Here is a 26462-nt window from a genome sequence, read left to right on the forward strand (position 1 = left end):
TATTTTAATAATTCTCTAAGATAGGGAAGAGTACTTACATTAACTCCAGAAAGAGTTGGTGGTGCTTTCCGAGAGAGAACCAAGGTAGAGTGAAGAAATAAATTCTATCTAGATATGGTGGATGATAGGATCAATTACATTTTATGAATGTAATCAATAAACACTCAATATCATAGTATTAAATTTTTTACATGATAATATACACATCTTTTGAGGGATTTATTACCTTGTTTTCCAATGTGATTTTTTGGAAAGCTTTCTAGTTTACTTTTCTATCTATTTTATTTTCGCTAACATTCATTGAAATCACAAGTTTCACACGTGAAATTTTCACAATCAAAGTGATTCAGAGGTTTTTGAGGGTGTCGAATCCATATATGTAAAAAAAAAAATAGTTTAAACAACACAAATCAAAAGTTAACCACAAATGTTTTCACAAAATTTTGACCAGAAAACTCCTAGAAACTCCAAAAAAATTGCACTTAAAACTACTCCATTTATTACTATGCAACTAAATTCCCAACGCCTAATCTACATCATAGGGGAAAATGTTTGGCCATATTTTCTAATCATTACTACTTTGCACTCACAAAACATATTCATTGAATTGAATTAACGAAACAGACAAGTCATAAGGGCTTACAGTGTAAGAGAAGCTCCAATAAGAGAAATGGAAATACCAGTTGCTCCACTTCCTCTTAAATTAGGAATGAACATTCCTTTTAACACATCATTTTCTTTAGGCTTAGCATATGCCAGCTCTACAAAGAAATAACCAAACATTGTAAGTACAAGAAAAGTAATGATCACCTCGAAATTTCTCATCTATAATGTCCCAAGTTATAACATAGGATAAAATTCTTTGAAGTAACCAGGTTACATAAGAAAAATGAATTGTCATTTTGTCTTGAAATATATGCATAAAGTATAGTTGAACGGATTTGTTGGAGCACCATGAATCTCTGCACTCCAATGAGAGTGAGTGTGTTGAATCCAGTTAGAAGAACACCAGACCATGTAGGTATATGGAACATCATGTTAAGAGCAAATGCACTTCCCAACACTAGAATAAAACATGAAGGGATGAGAAAATTACAAACAATGAATGAAGTGAATTAAGTAGACTGGGGTAAAATTGTTAACACTTATTCAGTTAGGGTTCTTGTGGACAGTGATTTATCGTTTAAACTTAAGAAACTGAATCAATGGTTTACCTATTGTATATAGTGCATATTTATATGTACTATGTACATTATTTTTCATACCATTCTTAATAGTATTGTTGAATTCATATTCCAACTACAATCAATATTCTCTACATTAGTTGTAGTTGAATTCATTTTCCAAACAAAAATAAATATTCTCTGCATTAGTTGCAGTTGAATTCATTTTCTAGAAAAAAGCAATATTTTTGCATTAGTTTCACTTGAATTTATTTTCCAAAAAAAATCAATATTCTCATTAAAATCCTGCTTTAGTTTCAGTTTCATTTTGATGCACGGAGTAAATTAAAATGATATTACTGCGTCATAAATCAAAATAAAATAATTTTGCTTTGAAAAATCATTCTTGAAAATTCTAACCTTCAGGAGTATCTACAACAATGACACCCACTTCTGATAGGAACCATAAGATAAAATTTAGATTTCTTGGATATTCTTCCCTATAATGTTGCACGAGATGCTCACCTCATGGACTAGCAGGTTCAGGGTGAGAAGAATCTCAATTCATATAATTGTCTGGAAGAGAAAACAGATGAGGGACATACCTACTGCAACTCCTAAATTCAATGAAAGATATTGAACAATTAAGCCACTTATATAAAACACAAGAATGACCCAGAGTAACTACAAAAAAAAAACAAAAAGGTGAGAAAACAATACTATACTAGGATAAATTCTAAATTCTTCTTACTGAAAAAGTAATTAATCAGAATCAATCATCTCATTTGAGAGCTTATTATTATTACTAAATACCTCATATTTGAACCTAACCCCTCCCTACAAATCAGACGCCACTAAGACACAACTGCAATTCTCGATATCAACATCGATACCCAAATATATATGAAATAAAATTGTTAAAGATTAGTAACTACATACACATTCCAAGATCCATGAAGGCTATGGAGACAAGAACTGCATGTCCAATATAACCTAAATTTTTCTCAATCCCTACTTCTGCTTCAGTGATATTTCACAAATAAAAACAATTAAAAGGTAAGGAAATCACTTATGTTTAAACTTTAGAGCGCCTTTCTTAAACCGTAGAAGGAATGATACATATAGTGCACTATAAAATCTACCTCTCCCTCCATTATAACCAAATTATACCTCTCAATTTAACCATATATATTTTTAACCTCTTAACGATCTAAGGGAAGAATAAATATGCACACTAAGAGATGTGGAACCCTAAGGTTTAAGGGAATGCATAGAATTTCAAATCATATATTTGAATATAAAATACCTGCCCCATATGGCTATCAAAAACTAGTAAAACTTGAAATCCCACTGAAAAGAAACATGAATATTCATTAAACGATGACCCAAAAGGAGATTGGGCACCATTTGAATATATGCATTGTGGATATTATGCGTCTCTAGGAGGACATTGAAATCACCGTGCTCATAACAAGAACCAAGTTATTAGGCTTGTCTCTTTATGAGTGTTTTATAGTAACAACCCTATCACAATTCGAAGAGAACAATAAATGTGCAAACTAAGAAATTTGTAACCGTAAAGTATTGAGATGCACAATTTTAAATCATACATTTTAATATAAAATGCCTGCCATATATTGCCATAAAAAACTCATATAATTGGAAATCCCACTAAATAGGAACACAGATCTAGGTTATGGGGTTACCCAAAAGGAAATTGGGTACCATTTGAACATAAAATGTTTTCCTTGTGTGGATATAAAAAGCTCATAAAAGTTAAAATACAACAACTGAGCAACACATGCCTTCTTTATGGGATGACCCCAATGAAATTCACAACCATTTGAACATACAATGCTTGCCCTAATGGCTATAAAACATCCATAGAAGTTAAAATCCAAGAAAAAAGGAAAATGTATCTTCTTTATGGGAAGAGCCAAATGAAAATTGGGTATCATTTAAATATATAACTCTTGCAGTGTAAGCTATAAACAAACTCATTAAAATTGAAATCCGACTAAATACTATTAAATCCTAATTAATAGGATATTACTAGCAAGACCCAATTAAATCCTAATTAACAAGATATTAAATCCTAATTAACAAGAATAAATCCTACCCACTTCCCCCAATCTAGAGAGGGTGTTGAAAATACTCGGGTAGCAGAAGTAAACTAGGGATGAGAGAAGCACTTGAGGTGCGGTTATGTTGTAGAGTGCTCAAGGATGGCTCGAGGCAGAGCTTCCTTCTACCCTACACCTCTCGAATGCTGCATCGGATTGCTCAAGGGTGGCTCTACGTGGAGCATTTTCATTGCAGAGTTCTCTTGTCACAGTGCCTCTCGACTATTACATCGTAGTGCTCAGAGGTGGCTCGATGTGGAGAATTTTCATTGCAGAGTGCTCAAGAGTGGCTTGATGGAGAGCTTCCTCTTGCCATACTACCTCTTGGTTGTTGCATCAAAGTGATCAGGGGCAGGTCAATCTAGAGCATTTTCTAATGCAAGATAGAAAATAGTAACTTGACACTTCTCAGGACCCTAACCACATAGAATGGAAGACTCAAACTTGCATGGTGCACTAAAGACAGGTAGAGGGGGGATAGGACAAAATGATAAAATTTTAAGAAAAAATGGCTTTGAAAAGTGCCAAAGGAAAATAAATGGAGTTCAAAAGAAATAGAGTTTGACAAAATTACCTTGTCATCAGCTTCGACAGAAGCATATTGATCGTTGTGTACACTGGATGCATTCGTTGGCTGACTGTCTTCATCATCTTAGTTTTCGTCTATCGTCGGCCAAGTTACAGATTCAATCTCTTCCTGGTCATCCTCTTCTTTTTCTGGACTTGATTCTTCATTATGTGGCCATTCTTCCTCGAAGGAAGTCAGGCTGCCTGATGAAATCCTACCACACTTTCCCATTGCTCGACTTGGCTCTGCTGCGAAGGATAGATCCCAATATCGGTATGGAAAGCCAGAGCGCAAATTGGAAACCCTTGAACTAGCGAGGTTTTTAAAATTTGAAGAACAAAATAAAACTATGCCTTAGTAGGTTTTGATGTCGTTCGAGTGAGGCAGGGAGGAGTAGATTTGAGTAAAAGGGTGAAATGTTGTCGCTGCTATTTTTATTGATTTCTTTTAATTTTTCTAACCTTCTCACCATGGATTGGGAATTTTTCCTTCCTATTGCAATTTTTTTTTCACTTTCTCGTGGAATTTGAGAGAGTGGGAATCATTCCCACCAAGGTTTGCAAGTTCCCTCCTTTTGTTGCTAGGACTTCCTCGCACTTGGGTTGGGGTGAGTAGAGTCTCTTGAGTTCTTGTTGGTCCAATTTGGTATGGAAAGGGTTCTCATGTATGTGCATGTAATGATTTTAATGGAGGGTGTTATAAGATCAATTTAAGAGAATATCCACAAAATGGAGAGGGTCATGACAACAAAACAAGGATCTCCATGGGGTTGAGTGGTAGGGTATGGGTAGTCAAAGTAGTAGGAGACTGTAGTAAGAGTACCACATATTACTTTAGAAAATCTTGAATACAAATATGTATATTTTATGGCGCAAATGTAACAATTTTTTGAAATATTTTGTAAGGCATGAAAATGGTTAAGTTTGGCATGATTTTTAGAGATATGCATGTGTACATAATGGTGGAGTAAATGGCTTATGGTGGGGGGATGAAGTTGAACACCAACAAACATAATAAAGGAGACAAATTTAGGAAGGTTGTTGGTGTGGGTCAATGAGCATTGGGCCATTTAAATTTCTTTGACATACATTTGTCTTTTGGATTGGAAATTTTTTGATGAACACAAACAAGTGGTGATTATTTTATTTGAGACATTGCAATGTGGTAGAAGCACCTCAAAAGTAATGAAAGGACCCCTTTGGCTTAGAAATCACAACTAAATGGAATTTATTCTATTAAAGTCACTTGAGACTTAGACATAGCCCCTCTTCAATAAGAAACCCCCTTAAGAAGGAAATTCAGTCCATGAAGGGTGAACACATCACATGGCATAATTCAACACATGTGGGGGAATAATAGCAAACTATACTCACCTCCACTATCTCTACTACCAAACTCCTCCTCTAGGGATGGGGTCAGATAATCTTACCTCTATCACTTCTGATGAACAATTATGGTAACTTGTGTTTTGTTAGTTCGTTTTGTTTTTTTTCATGTAAGCCCTATACGGCTATGGGTCTTCCAGTTGAGTATTTTTCTTTTTGTCAGTACCATGGTAATAGCATTGGTAAAAAAACATGGTTGAGGTGAGGCCACATGCATTTTGACACCCTTGTACATACTTTTTTATTAATTAAAACTCATCGACTAAAAAAATAACACACTATACTCACACACAATGCAATAAGAAAGACCCCGTTGATATTATGCACTACTTTAAATGGATTCAGTAGCGTTGGATGGCTCTAACAATCATAGTTGAATGTATATTATGTTAACTAATTTAACCAACAAAACATGCCTTCGCCAATGGTAACTAGACATACACTCCATTTACTACATTAAACAATCAAGTGAGGCTTTAATAAGTGTAACCACACGTACAGGTCGTTGATCAAGTTAACCAACCTAACACACCTTTAATAGTGATAACCAAAATTTACATGTTACTAATAAATTGACCATTTTTTCATGCCTCTAACATGTGTAATTGAACATAAGTTTTGGTGATGGGGTTGACCTATCTAACATATCTCCCACAATTGTAGTCAAACATGCATGTTGATTCAATTAATCTCCTAGATAATGTTAACATAAAATACATGTTAATATCCAACCTAACATGTCACTAATAGTGTCAATGGAATGTGCATGTTAATAATTAAGTTATTTTACCTCATATGTTGTTGACTGAGATGATTAACACATAAGTCACTAAGCTGACCAAGTTGACAAACCATTGGTTTTGTCATTGAACTAGCATGACTTTAATAGACACAAGTACTTTAAATAGATTTAGTAGTGTTGGATGGCTCTAAAAATCATAGTTTAATGTATATGATGTTAACTAATTTAACCAACAAAACATGCCTTTGACAATGGTAACTAGACTTACACTCCATTTACTACATTAAACAATCAAGTGAGGCTTTAATAAGTGTAACCACACATACAGGTCATTGATCAAGTTAACCAACCTAACGCAGCTTTAATAGTGATAACAAAAATGTACATGTTACTAATAAAGTGACCATTGTTTCATGCCTCTAACATGTGCAATGAACATAAGTGTTGGTGATGGGGTTGACCTATCTAACATATCTCCCACAATTGTAGTCAAACATGCATGTCGATTCAATTAATCTCCTAGATAATGTTAACATAAAATACATGTTAATATCCAACCTAACATGTCACTAATAGTGACAATGGAATGTGCATGTCAATAATTAAGCTATGTTACCTCATATGTTGTTCACTTAGATGATTAACACATAAGTCACTAAGCTGACCAAGTTGACAAACCATTGGTTTTGTCATTGAACTGGCATGACTTTAATAGACACAACTAAATGTACATGATGTTAACCCAATAAACCATCATGACCTTTAACAATAGTAATAAAGTGTGCAAGTTTTGGATTGGGAAAACCAAACTAATATACCTATGATAATCATAATTGACCATTTATGTTTTTGTGTTCAACCTTGAACTTTTCCCTTGCTTCTATACAAAATTAAGCATGCCATACAACTCTCAAAGTAACTTTCATACATATACAAATTAATTTTGTATTTACTTGTTCGATTCATGTTAAAGTGTTTCCTCTTTAAAGGTCACAGTATTGGATCCAAAGGAAATTAATGTATGTACACCTCCATAGATTAAATAGTTAAACAATTGAATGGAGGACATCCCTTGTCTCACAAACAAGGGTGTCTCATATGTCAACTTGGCATATACCTGCATCATAATTTAATATTAAATACTATTCTTATTTCTTCTATTAATATGAATTCTTCTAATTTTTAATATAATGTTAAGGAGAATACCCCTCGACTAATTAGTGAAGTATTTAATATTGGACGAGAGAGCGGTAAGGCTGAAATTTTGTCTACCACATCTTAAATTTGGTGTTTGTCTTATGTGAATGCAAAATTAGATTTCACACCTCTCTAGGAATCAATTAAAATCATTCACACATATCAATTAAAGGCATTCAATAGATGGTTAAAGTAGTGGTCGGGAGGAGTTCATTGTCAAATCCATCCAATGGTTTCAAAACTAGAGAAACAAGGGCATGTGTTTGATTTATGGGTTAACGTTTGAAAGATTGTTATGAGGAGAGGAGTTGGTGGGAGTCCTTCTTATGGAAAGGCACTGCACCTCTTCCTTTATTTCTTAAAATAGGCTTGAAATAAGTGATTATAGATATGTATGATTCATATAATATGCAAACCACTCACAACAAAAAAATATTGAACATTTTCATGAGACATAACCTAATTTATTTTCAATATATTTTTGCTTTAAAAACGTAAGATATGCTACCATGATGCAATAAAATGATTCACCAACGTTGGGCACCAAAAAAATGACTTCGAGCATGGATGTTATGTACGATGACAATCATCCACTATAAACTATGATTATTAACCACTCTGAACCCCTCATTTATGGTCACTCATTGAACATGCTCATGAACTTTGAGATCATTGGGCATGGTTAACACAATCTAGTATGGTGTGGGGGTCTTGCCTACAATGCAAGCTTTCTAAGAAACTTTACAATAACATTGCTTCACAAAAGGAATTTGACATTGCCTCATTTCCCTTTGTGTATGAGAAAGAAACTAAATGTTACTTCTCCCTTATCAAGATAATAATCTTGATTACAAATTGAACATTGTATCATGACACTACCTTTCTCTCTTCGTGTGAACTTTCTAAATTAGCATCTAGATACCTTGTGAGATAAAATTGATTGTATGTATTGCATTTGGCATTGTGTCAATTATTCATGTTTTATGTCTTTATATTGTGTTAATGGAATTCTAATGCATGGTCAGTCTTGAATTAAAATTTTTACATGGAAAGTCCCAATTTTGCAATTTTGGCAATTAGAGGCATTGTGTAGGGACATGTGTCCATCTTGGTGGAAACTGGGGCAACCAAAAAGTTTATTTATGCACATTTGGTGGATTGTAGAGGCATTCATAGATTTATATATATCCTGAACAACGTGGGTGAGAGAGGATGTCCATGCTTCACACCAATTGTCTTCTTGATTGTTGGTTTGATATGTTGAGGATATGGTTGATGGGACAAATGTTGAGTATATGGTTGATGGTTTCATATTGAGGTCAAAATCCTTCCTTAACCCTTTAGCCAAGGAGGTGTCTCCTCAAGTATCTCTAATAATATCCTATGAAGAGTCATAGAATTTAACTTCAAATTATGGCCCACCATGATCATCTAATAATTAATTGAAATACCACTAGACCCCAATTTAGGGATTGGGTGGATAATATGGTGAGAATATGCTAGTGGGAACCGTAAATAAATGACTTGAAACCACTTCGATTTTCTACCTTGATGGCATTCATCTTCCAAATTTCTTGTTGGATATACAGGTCCTAGAAAACATGACAACGAAGATGAGAGGGACTTGACAAGGAAATTACATTGTACTATAACATCATAAAGTGCATCCACATGGATGAACATGGAATTTGAATTAAGATCATAAAGTAGACTAGAGTGTTAGAGAGATAGGGTGCATCAATATATCTTTGGAGTGTACCAAAGGGCAATATACAATCCTTGTCTCCTCTAAAATGAGATATACATTTATTTTGGTGATAGTAACCACAAGATTATTAGAACTAGTGGTATATTCTTTGGTCATGCATGACTATGTGGCAAAGCAATCTAAATCGTTTGACTCATTGGCATAAAATATATCATGGGGTCGAATAAAAATTTCAAGGGACATGCCAAGGATCTCCTGTAAGATGGGGTTAGTAGCCAAAGGCTACCTTCCAATAATTTAAGGAGAGTAGGAAATATTTAGAGGAGGCCAACTCAAGAAACCATAAGCAAGAAAAAGGGGAAAGTATATAACAAATATGGTTAGAGTATGCATCACAATCCCCAACCTTGAATGAAATGGTGGTTTACATAGGGCTGATGAGAGAGTATGGGATGGAGGGTAGATTGGCATGGTTAGAAAATGAGAGAAGGGTTTTATCTACTAAAGGAATATAGGATGGAGGTTATGTCTAAGTTCAGGGATGATTTTAGCTTTTTTGACAAGGATGAAGGTGGATGTATCACAAAAAATGAGCTTGGGACAATAACACATTCTTTGGGTCGAAACCTCAATGTATATAGGAAGTGGTCCAAATGTTTTATATTCAATAATCTAGTCCCGAATACAACCAACCACAAAAGAGTAGTTCTAAACTGCATGTAAATGCAGCATATTAAATACACCATTCCAAATTTGATTTTGCTAAGGAGAATCAAAGAAAAAGATGAGTCTAGTCATCCGTCACCTCCATACAGAGTAAACAAAAACTAATCCCACTCTGTCCTTTATGACACAAATTGTCCCATGCCATGATGAAGCCAAAAAGATACATTTACTGATCTTCTTAGGCATAGCGAAAATATGAAGCTAATATACATAGATGCTCCGAAGGACTACTCAAACTAGAGTCAAATTGCCTCCTAGGGAGAGCCACTTGTGAGCCCATGATAAAAGTTTACAGTGGATTTTCTCTATAAATTAGCTCCAATCGTTAGTTCCATAACAATTAGGTTGGAGAATAAATCTATGATATTTAAAATATGCATCCAATGCAATGGAGATAACACCAAAAATATGATAAATATCTAGTACAAATGCATCATCTAGGTAAGAAGAAATCATATGAGATTTAATATTATTCAGAGGGAGTCTAGAGACCAATCAATAGAGGTCAATCTACCAAATAGTAACACATCATTGACAAAAATCAAAGGAGTAAATGTGACTTGTCTACCTACACAACTATGACCAAAATTACATTTAATCCATCTACCTCCACACGTGCAACAAAAAGTATTTCCCTTGTGAATCTTGTGACTAATTCTTGCACAATCCAATATTTTATCCTGAACATCTTCTTCTCGCAAAAGTTGTCATAGATATTTTGAAGTAGTCATATTGTCTACTAACGAATATTCTGTAATTTTCCTCCACCATCCCTGTAGAAATTTTGGTGGAGTTGCAACTACTCATGAAGTTTTAATCAAAACCAAAAGACACAAACCTACTCTACCTCTCTCTAGAAGTTAATTCACAATTTAAAACAAAACTTTCATACATGCAATAATAAATAACACACATTCATGCAAAAATTTTCCTGGGGAAAGAAATATGATAAAAACACCAATGTCTTCTTTCATTAATATGATGAATAGAAATATATTGCAATTTATTTTCTCAACTAACCACAACCTGCAAGTGAACAACATGTCTCTCTACTCACTGAGAATCTCTAACCTAGACTTAGTAAATTTCTACCTCTGCTTGAGACCATATTTCCTTGCACAATTCCTTGAGAAATTAGGCCCCTATTATTTAGGATTTTTTACAAAATTAATTGCAAAATTCCCAAGGTTGATCATATGACTGCATGCAACACATGTACACTCAATGCTAGCCTACAATTGATGATACACTACCTTGGAATCTCCACCACAGCTACCGAACTCAAATTCTCCATGCAACAGTTATTTTGGGTTGATTGATCAGTTAACTCGATGATAACTGAGTTTGACTAAATTCCCACTGCACAATTGGCCTTCCACTAGTTCCTCAAGCAATTGGAACTAGTTTAACTGAAAACAACTTGAGATAACTCACTTTGATTACTACAAATTAGCAATCATACCATATTAACTGAACTCTAACTCCTCCAACTTTAATTTACTGAGTAAACCATGTGACACAAACCATGTCACACATGTTAACTACATCACAGCTTTTTGTTGATGTGGAAATTCAATTTTTCTCATTTTAGTCAAGGAAAAAAGAAATTGAGAATCTCTTGCTACATTTCTAAAGACTTCCTCTCTGCAAGAAAGGGATTATCAACCACCGCTATCCTACACCTACGGAACTCAAACTTCCCTCTTGAAAAATATTTTTTCAAATTGCTAACATCTTACTCTTCTATCAGAATGGAGTGTAGTAACATCATTTTACTCTAGACATAGTCCTGTAAATGGTGATTTGGATATCTATATGCTTGGATGCAACTCTAGTTATCATAATTGGATCCATCATCTCACCAAATTGTCCAACAAGTATCTTTCTCATCCATATTGCCTCACGTGTTTCTTGACTTACAACCATGTATTATGCTTCTATCTAGATGAGCACCACATATCTTTTCTTTCTGTCATACCAAGAAACAACTATGGACCCAAAACTAAAAATTTCACTTGATGTACTCTTTCATTGTAATGGACTTCGTGCACAATCTGCATCTGTGAAGCCGCACAAATTCACTCCCTCTCCTTGTCTCCACCATATTCCAAACTAGGTAGTGCATGTGATCTACCGTAAAACATGCTTAGTTTTCCTCCAAAATAGTTTGGTTGACCTAACCATAGATTGGCTTAACTAGTTGACTTCACAAAACACTTTTTCTCATGTTTTCACATGATACATGAGTGTACCCACTAGCTGTTGATAAATGGTAGCATCCACTTCACCTTAAGTGACATCCTCCTTCCTTTAGTTGTTCATTAAAGGTGTTTCCATGGGTTTACATCTCTGCATGTAGAATCTTTGTGTATCTCATTTTCATACTTGCCTTGAGAGACAAACAATTCCCCGTCACCTTTTCATACTTCCAACCTGATAAAGTTGTGCATGAGACCCATGTCCTTCATTTAAAATTCACTTGCAAGGTCATCCTTGCAAGATATGATCAATGGATCATCACTAGTTAAAATAAAATCATCAACATATAAGAGAATAATAATAATTTTACCTTCTATCTAGATGTGATGAGGTTTAAATCCACTTTACTTATGGTGAAGCCCACACCAGTGAGATAAATATCAATCTTGGTGTACCAAGCACGAGTTTCTGGCTTGAGATCGTACAATGCTCACTTGTGTCTGCACACATGAGAATATTGATCAAATGTCTCAAAAAAATTTTTACTCTATGTACAAATCCTCCTTAATAACCCCATTCAGAAATGTTGTTTTTACACCCATCTGGTGGATAGTCTACCCCATCTATGTAGCCCAACCAAGAATTGATCTAATGGATGAGTACATTGCTACAAGAGAAAATGTCTCCTCGTAGTCAATTCCCTCAACTTGAGAGTACCCGATGGCCACAAATCTGACCTTATACTTCCCTATGCTTCCATCTATTTCCTTCTTCACCTTGAAGATCCAGCTCAGACCCACTATTGATTTATATGTTGGTCTTGGGACCTCTTCCCAAACATAGTTCATTGCAATGGATTCATATTCCTTCACAATTGCATCAACCCATAGAGGTTTTCCTATTTCTTCCTCAAAATAGGATGGCTCAATCTCTATAAGCTTAGTCATAAGAGCCATGTAGCCAGTGTACCTCTCAGGTGACCTCCTTTGCTTATGTAGATTTGAAGGATATCCCACGTTATCCCTTGCATCCTGCACAAGTATATCAACTTCCTTAGTTCTTTTTCTACATTCTCTAGAGGTTTTAATTTAGTAAATTTCTCCACTCTCTGCTCCACAATTTGTGGTTTCTCTACAACTTCGTGAGGTTCCACCTTTGGAGCTAAAATCTCATCTTTTGGTGGGATCTAAATCTCCCTCTCAAGAGTGCACCACATAGGATTTCTTGTCATAAAAATTTACATCCCTTCACACAACTATCATTATGAGTGATGGAAAGTATACATGTTAGTTGTGGGGAGTTTCTGTGTAAACCATAAATACCCCCAATTCTATAGTTGACTAAATCTTATTCCTTGATTCTTTGGAGACATGGTAGTAAATAGAGGCTCCAAAAATCTTGAAGTGTGACACATATGACTTTCTTCTTGAGAAAGTCTCCTCCTGTGTAATCATGCCAAGAATTCGATGTGGAATTTGGTTCTGCAAACAGACTATTGTATTGCATGCCTTAACCCACAAGTGCAGAGGTAGGCCTTGGTCATGCAACATCACCCTTGTTGCTCCCAAAATCCTATGGATATTTCTTTCAACCACCCAATTATGATTTTGGTTGTGGGGTGTTGTCAACTCTTTTCAAATCTCATCTTTCACACATAAATTTTAAAATTCATTCAACACATACTCACATCCATTATTTCTCCTGAGAGCCTTCACCTTCTTGTTGGTTTCTTTCTCAGCTGATGCCTTGAATTCTACGAACATGGACAATATCTCATCTTTCTTCTACATGAATAGCTCCATCACTTATTTGAGAAGTCATCAATAAAAACGAGAAAATATTTGTTTCTAGAAGTGGAGGCTATCAAGAAAGGCCCACATGCATCAGAGTGGGTCCTTTCTTGGATTGCATGTCCTTTATTGTCCCGATCATGGAATTCTGATTTTATGCACTTCCCCAAGGTATATCCTTTGCATGCATCATGTTTCTAAAATGCTCCTTTATGGAGGCTAGTGGCCATTTGTTGTATAATATTGGAGGTGTCGTGATGCAAATGGCCAAGTCTTATGTGCTAAAGTTCACCTACATCATGGCCCTGCACTTTCTCTTCCTTAGTTCTTAATGAAACACAATATTCCACATCTAACTTATATAGATTCTTCACACAAACCTCAATATTCTTCACCTATTTCATGCCTTTGTGTCTCAGGGATGTTTTTCCTTTGTTGAATATCACGTCAGAACCATAGTCTTCCAAAACTGCAACAAAGATGAGATTTTTCTTTAGGCCTAGAACAAACATGACATCCTTGAGCCTGAGAGGGGAGCCTGACTCCCTCTGAAAGGTGACTATACCAATACTGGTCATGTTGTACCTTCCGTCATCCCCTAGCTTTATGTGCATCTCGATATCTTTCTTCTCCAGGTCAATGAAAAAATCTCTACATGTTGTCATGTGGAACAATGCACCTGAGTCCATGTACTACACAGTCCCCATCACTATGTTGAACATGCATGTGATAAGGGTAATGTCAAGGTCGAACTATGAAACTGAGGCTTCACCCATTACTCCTCCTAAGGTCTTCTTTCTTTCCTTTTTCTATACGCACTTTGTGGCATAGTGCTCGTATTCATGACAACGAAAGCATTTAATTTTTGACAAATCTTTCTTCTTTCTCCCTTGGTTGGATTCTGGTTTTGTTTGAGATTTATTCCATTTTTTCTTCGTTCCCTTTCCAACCAATGCAAAGTTTTCTTCATCCTTGCCCTTGGATGAGGTCCCATATCTTGCATTCTGCCTTATTTCCTATTGTACAAAAACATACCATAAGTGTTCCCAATTTGGTAGTTTCTCCCTCCCTTTCACTTAATCTTTGATAGCTATGCCAACTCTTGGGAGGGTCAAGAAGGGATATTCTTACCAGGACATCCTTTGAAAGAGTAACACAAACTCCTATGAGCTCATCGTGAACTTGTGTGAACCTCCTCAGATACTGTAGGATAAAGTCATTCTTCTACATCTTAATATTTTAAAGTTTATCCTTGAGCACCAATTTTTTGTGGTCACTACTATTCTAGAACAAATTTGTTAGTGCCTACCACATTGCATAAGGATTTTCTTTCCCATGGATATTGCTAACAATGTGGTCTCATACTCCCTCCAATATTATTATCCACACCTTGGCTACAACTTTCTTCCACTGAGTAAGGTTTTGGGCATTAAATTATTTTGGTTTTGTAACATCTCTCTTGATGTATTCTAGAAATCCATTTTCATTGAATACCTCCCTCATGTGATCCTTCGAGTCAATGAAATTAGAGTTGCATTCGAAGGCATACTCTAGCCTCAGCACATTAAAGGTAACCTTTTCATTTTTTAAAAGATCTTGCTACAATGAATTGCAAATTCAAACCTCTTGAGAAATAAATTCAAAATTCTTGCTCTATTGTCAATCTTTATATCATACAATGTACAAATTATGGTGTATATTTGCAACTTGTCATGAAGTTTTTTCAAAATCATATGACACAAACCTACTCTACTACTCTATGGAAGTTAATTCACAATTTAGAACAAAAAATTCAGACATGCAATAAGAAATAAAACACATGCACACAATATTTTTCCTGGGGAAAGTAATATTCTACTAACTCCAATGCCTTATTACAACAATCTTATTAATATATATGTATTACAAATGATTTACTCAATTGTGCACAACCTATAAGTGAATAAACTTTCTCTCTGCTCACTAAGAAACTCAAACCCAAACTTTTTCAATTTCTGCCTCTACTTGAGCCCCTATTTCATTGTGAAATTCCTTGAGAAATTATGCCCCTATTATTTATGTTTTTTTTCCAAAATGGATTGTGCAATTCCTAAGGTTGATCATGTGACTTCATGCAACACTTAGATGCTCAAGACTAATCTACAACTAATGTTACACTTCCTTGGAATCTCCAACATAGTTGGGGAACTTGAATTACTTGCATTCACTAGCTATTTTGGGTTAATTGATTAGTTAACTAGATGATCACTACAATTGACTAAAGTCCCACTGCACAAGTAGCCTTCCACCACTTCCTCCAACAGTTAGAACTATTTTAGCTGAAAATAAATTGAGATAATTAAATTTGATTGCTAAAAGTTAGCAATCACACATGCTTAACTGAACTCTAATTCCTACAACTCAAATTTATTGAGTAAAATGGGTGACACAAACCATTTCATACAAGCTAATTGCATCCAAGTTGCCTGATGATGTGGAAATTCAAATCTCAATTTAATCAAGAAAAATTCAAATTGAGAATTTTTTTCTGCATTTTCAACAATCCTTCATGTGAATCTAATGCATGTTTCCAATCTAGCACAACAATAGTCTAATAACAACAACCAACAGATATAAGTAGCATTCAAAATAAATAAAACAATAAAAAAAAACATATTAAAACACAATCGATGGTGACCCTGAAAAGTACTCCAACTATGTTACCATGCACTTTTGTGGGTTGCTTTTTCAACCAAAAGCTCACTTTTAACCTCAACGACGCTTTATACCAACCGCGGCTTAACATTTATCTCCAGCTAAGCTTTGAATGGATCTTTCTCTCCCATCCATTAAGTTTATCCATAATTCTTTCTAGAATTCTAATCATGGAAAGGTTATCATAATATGATCTCATTTGCAAGTGTTCAATTTCCAAGTATTTCCAATTTATTACTTATTTATTTATAAAATATTTACGTCATCATACATGCCTATTCTGTAAGCATAGCTTACTTTTAGCACACATTAGAAAATACGGATGTTTCCAACAGGGGGGTATTACAGTATTCAACAAACGAAGTGCAAAGTACCATAGTGCATTTGGTTTAATAATTATATAGAAATTATTTTATTTAATATTTAAATTATGATAAGAACAATTAACCGATCATCAATGATAAATATTTGATTTTGTAATATTTGTCCTCATTTTAGAAGGATGGAGGAGTGCTACAATAATTACAAGCTTTTTTAAACTATGAAACTAAATCTTGAACTAACAAAAATTGCATGATAAAGCTACCTCACATTCCAAAAAGATACCTCACATTTTTAAAAAGAGTAACGAGTGGTAGAAAAAGTAGTTACCTTAATCAAGAAATATGAAGCAATGCTACATAATACGATTTTTAACTTTCACTAAGTTTTACATGGTCACTAACACTTCTAATGTTTACGTGTCTAGTGAGGACATTTTTAATTTATTTAATTAAATCAATTTAAATTGGCATCGCCTCACTTGAGCCCTCCATTTGATCCCTCCATTTCGCACCCAGATGAGGAATATGCTTAGCATGTTCACTCCCCATAAAATTTGCTAGTCCATTGTTAAGGAAACACAAAAATCAAGAAACCTCCTTGTACTCAAAGTTCAAATATATACACTTATTAGTGAATTACTTTTGTTATTTTTATTACTTTTAGCTTTTATTATTTTTAATTAAAAAGACATCATTTCTTTTATTACTATTATTATTGATTTGACCCTTGATTAAGACATCTCATTTTATATTTGAATACAACTTCCTTCCATAATATATGAAATGTAAACTTGTTTTGTAATTTGTATTTATTATTATTTGTTTAATTCTAAATCTAAAGAATTATTGTACTTTACTCTTGGGCGTATTTGACTTTAGTAAATCATTAGTTATTAAATTAATTTTTAATATTTTTTTGGTTATTAACTTAACAGAGTCCTTACCAGAACTCTTCAATCTAGAATACCTCAGGTTCCTATTTTTTCCTAGTGGCTCTCCCCTTTCGATTTGAGAGTTCAAGAACAGTTTGGGTATTCTTTCCCTATTGGATCCCACTTTCCATTTGAGAGTTCAAGAATAGTTGTTTGGGTAGGTAAACGCCTCACCCATAACTATGTCCGACCAATGGAAATGTGAGCTTTGTCAGCATCGCTTTCCAAGTGACTTACTAACATTAATTAAATATTTACAAGTTTCTACTAGGGGTATTACAATTTATATTTTTTTAAATCCTTTTAATTCTTATTTTCTAATTTAATTTTAACGTAATTATTTCACTCTCCAACCATCCTATAATCAATATCATTATTTTAATTTTAGTTATTTGTTTTGTGTTTTTTTCCTTTTTGGTAAAATGCCCCTCATTCTTCTAATTTACTCTTATTTATGTTCACTTTCATTAATGTATATTTTATTAATTTTAATACTTTTTTTCATAAAATTAATATAGATCCATGTTAACTTTAAATCTATTAAATGTTGAGAATAATTTGAATTTCTTTTTAATACATTTCTTTCATCTAGAGGAACACATCAATACAATTTTTTAACCATAATATTTTCATTTTCAATTTTTTTATATAATATACACATTTTTTTTTTTCATTTTTTTATATAATATATACATAATATTGAGGTATTTCATTTATGACCCACATTGTTTACATTAAAATGTATTTTTATTTTACTCATCTCCATCATATTGGGATATAAAAATCATATATCCATTAGAGTTAAATGACGAATTTGACTTCTCATGTTTAGAAATGAGTACATACTCCACCCCCTCTAAATTTGAACATGTGACCTTTTACTAAAAAAACACATATTCTTAATCTTAATCTTAATCATTATTACAAGTATTAAGTTTTATAATTTCTCTATGATAATTATTTTAATTTATATGGTACAGTGGATCTATTTATATTTTGTGTATTTCACCTATTTATATATAGAAAAAATCTTATTTCTAATTTTATTAAAAGCTTCATAATACATATACATATAGCTATTAAGTTTTTATATTGTGATTAATTATTTTTTCGAATATTGCGGTTGAATATAAATTATAATTATTTCTATTTGTTATAATGAAATATGGATAGTATTATTTCTTTATTTCTCTCCTTTAACAGAAATTATTTCCAATTTTTTTATTAAAAAGTTGGAATATAACAAATTAAATTGAGTAGGTTTCTTTTTTGTAAGTTGGTAGGACTACATCTTTATCATGTCCAACATCTCACCATGATCAGGGGATACCACAAGATTTTAACCAATCCCAAGTGGACAATTGAGTAGGATTATTATTGTTACTATTACTTTTACTCTTTTTTATTACCTTTTTAGTTTTATTATTTTTCATTATTTTTTAATCAAAACGACATTCTAATTTATTATTATTATTATTAAATTGACCCTTAATAATAAGGCATCATTTAATACCTCAATACAACATATGTGCCATAATGTATGCAATACATGTTTCTGTAGTTTTTTATTTACTATTATTTTTTTAATTTCAAATCTAAGGACTTATTGATCTAGTACTTTACTACATCTCCCTCATATTAAAATGTACATCACTTACCAACATATTAGATCTAATTTATTTCATACATTTATTTACTATTTCTCATAATCCTAAATGCGTCATAGTAAATCACGCGTCATTAAATTAATCTTTAGTATTTTTTTACTTTTTTATTTATTATAAATTCAATATTCAATTTCTAATTATTAGTTAATTGTATTTTCTTTATAGTTAATTTTTATTGGATTTTAAAAAATTATTTTCCAAATGTCATTTTTATAGAGTTAGAGTTATAATTTATTTCTCTTCTTCTTCCATGCAAGATGATGATAAATGGAGTGATTCATAAAAATGTTGAGAATTTCATAAACAAATATATAACTTTCCTCCATGCACAAATTTATACCTAATATTTACTAGTTACAACATAGAAGAAACCTAACCAAAAATATAAAAACTAATTTATTTTGAAGTATATCCCTTTAAAAAAGAATTGCATCATTGGTATAGCACACTATATTTTCTACTTTGGATTTTATAAAATTGAGCATTTAATTATTACTTTCCATGGTTGGGCCAATAATGAAATTGTATCGCGCATTTGGAATATTTATAATAATAAATAGTATTTGGAAAGCATAATTGGAAATGAGCTTCAAGTTTGAGTGATTACATAAAAGACTTGGAGTAATCAATCACTTCAGACAAAACAGGGCCATGCATATATGGAGTGTAATATCCCCATAATGTTTTAAATATTTTATTTACCATAGTGAAAAAAAAAGTGAAGGATGATGGTTATTATCCGTTGCATTAACTAATATTTTTATTTTACAAAATGAAAATGAGAAATGATTTCCTAGTGATGAGGATATCTTGTAACTTCTGAGGAGGGAAGTTAAAAAAAAGGAAATAGTTGTTGAACCATAACTACCTCCCCTAACAGTGGATGGTTTCGAAGAAAAGGAAGGGGGGGAGGACAAACTGTGTTGTAGAGATAGGCAGTGGAAAAAAGGGAAAGAAATTTGCTATGTCTGGTGATGATCAGATATCAAGGGTGTAGAGTGCGAGAAACCTGAAAAAGACTGTACGTCTTTGTGCAAGCTAGGGGGCGATTTGGTCTTGAAAGACAATCTCATCATCGGGTGGTTTGACTAGCTACAGAATCAGAGGTGACCTATTCCTCTAGATGTCACTTATTTGAAAGAAACATAGGTATGGGGTACCAACTGATGACTATGCTAATATCTGAACTGAATTATACGTGTTATTTCTTTGCAAGCAACTAGTTCCTAGAGTTATAACCAAAATAAATATAGCAAGTTCAGTTACTTTCTTTATATATACAATTTTCTAATTCTGAAAGGTACAAGTAGAAGTGTAACTATCGAGGAGAGTTATTCTCAATAAATAAATGAATTAATAGTCTATGTTTAGATAACTCTGTCTAGAATGGGAGGTTGAATTTGATTTAGTTGAACAACCTCATTTCGACAGTCTATAGAATGCTGGTAGAGTGATTCTGTTGCAAAAAAAGAATATAGTTCTATTACCAGTTACATGCATTACAGTAATGAAAGCTAATACCATAGGGAGGAATCATGAAATAGGCCACCAGGGCTAATGAACTTTCAAATATCAAAACTGTATTATAATATAAGGACTCTAGGGCTTTGAAGTTAGTTCCTAAATAAAATAATGGAAGTGGAAAATCTTTCTATATGCAAGACTAAACATAGATCTGATAACAGAAGTCTCATTTGCAAATAGTATAAGGACAAATGTAGAAAAAGAATAAATAAAGAACTGATAATAGCTTCCTCGTTCGCAAGTAACTTAAAGAAAATAAAGAACTAATAACATTTGGTTTGTTTGCAAGTAACATAAGGACAATAAAGAACTGTTAATAGATGCCTCATTTGTAAGATACCCTAAGACAAATGTTGGAGCAGAATAACCATGTTTTGAAGCAGACAATGAGTCCAGGGTGTGCAAAGATGAGCCCAAGGAACCTTGAGCCTGGAGCATAAAAACGGAACCCTTTTGGGTTGTAACTAAACCATTCTAGAGATAAAACCCTCATGAATATAAAGCCATAGAATTTTCAAAAAAACAGAAGGCAAATTGATAAATAAATTGGTGTTCAAGGGAAAATATTAACGCATTAACCCTAAGTGAATGGGCACCGATATTTTCAAACCAAAATTGCTCACAGTGGGAATCAAGGCCAAAACCCAAATGCAGTTATCAAATGACTCTGTAACTAACATTCAATACTAAATGTAAAGAACAGAACTCTATGCTGGCTCAGGCCACATCTCAACATAAAAAAAAAAATACATGGTTTCAACGCAGGTAAGTCCATGAAAAACGAACAGTCCCAATAAACATTCACGGAAGCTTAAGATAATTACCAACAAAGGTAATATATTACACAACAGAGAAGAGGGTTTGATGCAGGGGCAAAATAGTCCTAGCCACGCACCAATGTCATCCACATAATAACTGAGAAAATTATATACAGTTCTTCAACCTAGGAATTCCAATATAATTACAAAAATAATAAACAAGCGAGAGTCTATATATGCCTATGCATTTGTAAGCATTGAGCTCATAAGGGGAGCATTAGGGAAGACCCTTCCATGAACTTTGGGAAAGTCTCATAAAAACCTAAAGCTTAATTCTTCAACTGAGGGCACGAGGCCGGAATGATTTCATACCTGGAAACCCTTAAAGCCAATGCTGGAGGAGCACATTTCCACCAGATGTGGCCGAGACATTCAAGGGGGTCATCAGACATCTTGGATGGAGACATATCCATAAGGTATATGACTAGTGTGACTGTTAAAATATATGCCCAATAGCTAAGACAGTCATAAGAAAAAGTTAGGAAGCTTCCAACCTGAATATGCCTTACCCGGGGAACGTCGAAACCCTTACTGAAGGAGTAACTCTTTTCTGGAACAGCTGAGAGCCTTTGCAATGACCGAAATCTCCTGTGAGCACCATGGAAACAACATAAATGAAAAGATGAATTGAACAACAGTGAACAAGTAGCGCTCTAGCTAATTATGTAAGAAGATAGGAAGAATAGATCTACGGAAATGCAATTTACCTGAAATGTCCTGAACACTTTCACACCTAGAGTCTATACAATACCAGCAATTTGAACGAAATCTTGTATGCCCAGTTCACTAGAGCTGCTAATGCAAGAGCCGAAACAGAGTAGGCTCTCCAAGGAGCTGCCCAGCAAATGAGGCCAATCACATCGCATTCCGGAGAAGAGGTAAGTCCCACGAAGGTCGCCAGCATCGGATCGTGAGAGAAATTTTGCATCATCGATGAGGGCAGGGTTTCCAGCTGGGCTGGTCAGACCGAACCGCCTACCCGGGCCACATAGATGATGGATTGGGTAGATTTAATAACACTCGCAGCAGATATGGCAAGCCACGTGATGGTAGCAACATAAGATATAGATTAGAGTCTATTCGCAAGCCGCGTGGACCATCAAGCATGAAACCAAACCTTTGGTATTAAATGCCTATAATAACGCTATTGCATTGGAGTTATAACAAATCTAGAGCTGTGTATATATGTATACAAGATTGTGGTGAGACCATATAGTTGCCATAAAAAAAGAATATGAGCTATGTAAATTCCAGTAATTTATTAAGGTAGAGTCATTACAAGTGGTATCAGAGCTAGGTTTCAAAAACTGTGGCCTCTGGAAAAAAAAAAGAAGGAAAAAATATATAAACAAATAAAGTGTAAAAAATATATTACAAAATAATTACAAGTGTAGATAATTCTTCTATTTAATGATGTGCTTTATTCCATTTCTATTGTGTATTAAAAAAAAAAAAGTTAATGCATTAGCCCTCCTTCTGTTACTTTTCTTATGTTAAGTAGAGGAAAACAGAAGACCGCCAATATGAGAAGAGTAGACAGTGTTTCACGTAGGCTCGTGGCGCGTTAAGGATTTGCAACAGGTCCTGAAAATAATCCAGAATTATGGGTATAGCTTGGAGAGGAGACTTGCAATACGAATATTTCAATATTAGAGATAGTAAAGGAGTTGAAAAATGAAATGGCCTGATTGCGGGAGGATAACGCGAGGTTAATCATGGAACAGGAAAGGATTTTAAAGAGCCTATCTGACAAGAAAAATCAGCAACTGTTGAATCCCAGCGCTGAGCAGCAAAGGGTATCTGAGGAGAAAAACTACTAGACAGAACCTGAAGAGTCAGAAGGAAAGGAGGAAGAATGATCTGATAATGCTTCCTAGCGACAGACATCAAAAAGGCAACAGATAGAGTTGCAAGGGGAGTTTCGTAAGATTAAACTACCACACTTTGATGGAGAATTGGAGGAAGTAGTCGAGGCGTGGTTGATTAATATGAATAAATACTTCCAGCTATATGAGTACAACCACAACCTCAAGGCATGGTTGGCCATTTTCCAATTACAGGGAAAAGCCATCCTGTGGTGAGAAGAAGTTAAGATTGTAAGAGGAGTAAGTGAACAAAATATAACTTGGCAAAATTTTCAAAAATACTTTAAGGAAAGATACCTGACCAAACGTTCTTATGATGAAAAAGCAAGAGAATTCCATGACCTACGGCTAGGACAGCAAACTATGGATGAATTTATCACTCGTTTTACTTCATTGCTCCATTATGTGCCTTATATTCGAGAGGAAAGGGCTAAAGTAAAGAGGTTCGTCAATAGTTTACCCTTGAGCATGAGGGAAATAATTGAGTTTGACAATCCAAAGAAAATGGATGAGGTAATACGTAAAGCCAGGATTTGTTATCAGCAAAGTAAACAGAAGGGAGAAATCCCGGGTAAAAGATGGACTAATAAGAGAAGCAACAAGTTGGCTGGAAATAATAAAGGGAATCTAGGTGGTGGTAACAAGGGTTTTGCCAAAGGGCAAAACGACAGAAATTTATAGTAGAATTCTCTTAGGTCAAAGCCAACCAATGAGTCCAGAATCAGGGAACAATCTAGAAAGATAGAGAGTGAAGGGACAACAAGGCCTCCAGTGCAATGTTGGGGCTGCGATGGGCCTCATTAAGTTAAAAACTATCCTCAATGAAAGGGAACCAAACAAGTTTCTTAGATCCATGAAGCATATATAGTCGACGATGTAGGACATAGTTTACAAGGATTAATGCCGCACTAGAAGATCGTCAGGTGGAGCACCAGACGATCATGGTGGAATTTGAAGGTAAGATCTCAGACCTTGTTGTAACTATTTTAATTGATCCTGGAGCTAGATTAAGTTATATTAGTCCTAAGGTTATGGAGCATTGTAGATTACAACCTGTTAAATTTAAGGACCCTTGGCTACTACAGCTGGCTACAGGGGCAAAGAGATGAGTGCTTGCTAAGGTCAATAACTGCCCTTTAAATATAGAAAGATAGCTAGTGATGGCAGATTTAAATGAACTTCCCCTTGGTTCGTATGATTTACTAATTGGTATGTATTGGTTAGAAAAACATTGGTCCATAGTTAACTGTAAAACAAAGACTATCTATTACAAAGATGAGCTTGGAGCAAGGCAAGAGATGCAACGAATTGAGTAGCCAGTGCAGATTCGGCCAATACCCGCCTCTTAGTTAGAAAAATGCATTAGGAAAGGATGTCAGATTTATGTCATCCAAGTGGGTTATGCAAACTCAAAAAATAAAACAGCCACATTGGAAAACATTCCTGTGATACAAGAATTTGCTGATGTGTTTCCGGAAGAGATTCTCGGACTGCCACCTAAGAGAGACATAGATTGTTCTATCGAATTGGTGCTAGGGGCAGCCCCGGTATCCCGAGCACCCTACAGAATGAGCACACCAGAATTGACAAAGTTAAAAATGCAATTACAGGAGTTGTTAGACAAAAACTACATTCACCCCAGTGTGTCCCCCTAGGGAGTCCTGGTATTGTTCGTTAGGAAAAAGGATGGGACCCTTCGCATGTGTATGGATTATCGTCAATTGAATAAATTGACAATCAAAAATAAGTATCCTCTACCCCGTATTGATGAACTTTCTGATCAAGTAAAAGGAGCAATGGTATTCTCCAAGATTAATTTGCGATCAGGGTATCACCAAATCAGGATTAAAGAAGAATACATAGCTAAAACTAATTTTAGAACACGATATGGTCATTATGATTTGTGGTGCTACCCTTTGGGCTATCCAATGCCCTCGCAACCTTTAGGTGTTTAATGAACAACATATTTCATCAATATTTTGATAAATTTGTGCTGATATTTATTGATGATATACTAATATATTCCCGAACTATGGAAGAGCATAAGGAGCACCTCAGATTGGTACTATAAACCCTCCGAGAACACCAGTTATATGCCAAGTTCAGCAAGTGTGATTTCTTTAAGGAACAAATACAATATTTGTGACATATAATCACTAAAGAAGGTATCGTGATGGATCCTGATAAGGTAAGGACCATAATGGAATGGCCGATACAAAAGGATGTGGCAGACATCAGATCCTTCATGGGATTAGCAAGTTATTACAGACGGTTTGTAGAAGGATTCTCGAGAGTAGTTTCTCCTATCACTACCTTACATAAAAAGGGTAGAAATTTTAGGTGGACCCCAGAATGCCAAAAGAGTTTTGAGCAACTTAAGCATCTTCTCACCACCACACCCATTCAAAGCATAGCCAATCCTAATAAAGATTATGTGGTGTGCACGGATGCAAACAAGGAAGGGGTAGGAGGCCTGTTAATGAAAGAAGGGAAGGTAATTGCTTACGAGTCAAGGAAATTAAAAGAACATGAGAAAAAATATTCCTCTTATGATCTATAGTTGGCAACTGACATTCATGCTTTAAAAATATGGCGACATTAACTTATGGGAAGAAAATTTTTATTATTGACAGACCACCACAAGCTGGGGTGGACCGAAAGATAGATTGATGTTAGGTCTCAAAATGATTAGGGAAATGGAGGAAATGGTTAAGAAGGTATGGTCCAATTTAAAGGCATCTCAGGATAGGCAAAAGAACTTTGCTAACCAGAAAATGAATTTTAAGGAGTATCAAGTCAGTGATCATGTGTATGTGAGAATTTCAGCAAAAAGGAGCACATTACAATGGAGCGGGTGCGCTAAGTTGGCACCTCGATTTTGTGGACCATTTCAAGTCTTAGCAAGAATTGGGTTGGTGGCTTACCAACTCGCTTTGCTGAGTCACATACGAGTCCACAATGTCTTCCATGTTTCCGTGTCAAAAAAATATGTTTATGATCCTAAGCATGTAATGAGATGACAAGATATATAGGTAAGA

The sequence above is a fragment of the Pinus tabuliformis genome, chromosome 2_1 (genome assembly GCF_031772625.1).
Source record: "Pinus tabuliformis cultivar Carrire ecotype Pingquan chromosome 2_1, CPIR1, whole genome shotgun sequence".
Lineage (NCBI taxonomy): Eukaryota > Viridiplantae > Streptophyta > Pinopsida > Pinales > Pinaceae > Pinus > Pinus tabuliformis.